The 1,989-nt window shown below is 41.4% G+C and overlaps 1 pseudogene; it reads right to left on the bottom strand.

Annotated features, from left to right (window-relative positions):
• Positions 1–877: 877 nt before the first annotated feature.
• On the bottom strand, positions 878–934 carry LOC114619299 (annotated as a pseudogene).
• Positions 935–1,989: the final 1,055 nt, after the last annotated feature.

The raw sequence follows: 1,989 nt of genomic DNA, 5'->3' as shown, positions 1-1,989 counted from the left end.
CTGAAAATCACTCAGAGTTTAGCATTATGACATCTATGTAACAAAAAGTTTTTACGTAGGATGGACAGGATAACAAAAGCTTGGAAAACTCTAGGTAAAGTATTTTTAAAATCCTTTTTTACCTTGTTACCAATTCCAAGCATTTATTGGGAGATCTCAGCCATTTGAAAGTAAGGAGATAGTAACACAAAATGTTTGAAAGGTCCACTATAGCATGAAAAGTTTCCATCCACTGGTATCAGTGGTCTGCCTTCCTCATCCTGGGGCACGTTCATGAAACCTCCCTGACTTTTTTCACCCCTAATAAACTCAGGACTAGCTTCAACTAACTGTAAAACCAGGAGCGCAACCTGGCTACTGCTGCTACATTCACATGGCTGCCAAGGCTGAATTCATCCAGTGTGTGAAACTGGTTGACCCTTGGCTGGTATTGTAAAGGAGCTACGGTCAGTTGATGACTCTCCATGGATACACTTGGCTTCTGAAAAGAGTCCTGGTTTGGTGTTCAAATCTTCATGACTGTCAAAGACTAGCCTTGTCTTTGTCAGGGATGCTGAGAGAAAAAGTTTCTGGGAGTGGTGAAACAACTCAAAGTCAAATCATGAGTTGCAAGTTGACAGCATACGTTCTCCTCAAGACAACTTTCCAGATCTCTCTGTCTCTCTCTGTCTCTCTCTGTCTCTCTCTGTCTCTCTCTGTCTCTCTGTCTCTCTGTCTCTCTCTCTCTCTCTCTCTCTCTCTCTCTCTCTCTCTCTCTCTCTTCCTCTCTCCCTCCCTCCCTCCCTCCCTCTCTTTCTCCTCTTTCTTGCTATTCTAAAAGTCTCTGGGTAGCTCATGGATTTTCTGACTTTGGTCAGAAAAGCTCCTATAAAAAAATCTTGGATTTTCTGACTAAGTCAGAAATCCTGTTAGAGAAATTCTAAAAGTAATTCTTGGATTTTCTGATCAAAATCAGGAAGCTAAATAGCACTCTAAAGGAGTTGTGTTCATTCTTCAGACATCTTTGTCTCTGAATAGCTGCTAGAACTATGTTCACTCTCCATAGATTTTTCCAACCAAAATCAGAAATCCTGTTAGAAAAAATTCTTAAAGAGCTGTGTCTGCTCTCCAAAGATCACCAGACAGCTCAGCTCTTGCTAGGAAAAATTCTAAAGAAGAAGAAGAAGAAGAAGAAGAGGAGGAGGAGGAGGAGGAGGAGGAGGAGGAGGAGGAGGAAGAGGAAGAGGAAGAAGAAGAAGAAGAAGAAGAAGAAGAAGAAGAAGAAGAAGAAGAAGAAGAAGAAGTAGTTGTTCTATTGCTCTCTGCTAGCTCATCTCATGAAGACCAAAATTGCAGGTTTTTTAAATTTATAATTCAGTTACAATGAATTCAGGCATTTACTCCAGGTTCTCTCTCAACCATCCCATTAAATCAGCATCTCATGACCCCAGCCCCTTGATTCTTAGAAAGAGACAGCAAGCACAGCACAGACAATAAGACAGCGGGGTGGGACAACACCCTGAAATTACCACTCCTACCACACCTGGACCTGGACCAAAACTCCCCCATCCCAGACTAATCTTGAACCAAGGAATCTTCCTGCTCCTGTATATGCCTATCCCTGTATCTTTCCAACAAGCTGGCTCACAGTGACGCTCCTCTGATCTTTTAGATCTGTGAAGCTCCTTATACAATTCATATTGCATCTTCATATTGTGTAGTTGAGAAATTATATATTTTTGAATTCATGTTTTCAGAGTTCTTCTCCACAGGCTTGAGGTCTATCCTGAAAGTCAAAGTGTTCTACCGTTTTGCTGAGACATTAGACACACTCTCACATCGAGGGCTCCTGCTGGCTGATTATCATGGAATCATTAACTCTGTGATAGGATATTCTGCTCAAGGAGGAACATAAAGTAAAAAAATATATTTTTATACAAATAAGCATTATGCCATAGCAATCATAGACACTTGTAGAGGCTCATGCCCTGCTGGTTCTGTTCCAGGGGC

Source organism: Grammomys surdaster, unplaced genomic scaffold, assembly GCF_004785775.1.
Source record: "Grammomys surdaster isolate TR1022 unplaced genomic scaffold, NIH_TR_1.0 62, whole genome shotgun sequence".
NCBI classification, from domain to species: Eukaryota; Metazoa; Chordata; class Mammalia; order Rodentia; family Muridae; genus Grammomys; species Grammomys surdaster.
This window is presented reverse-complemented; position numbering and strand designations above follow the sequence as displayed.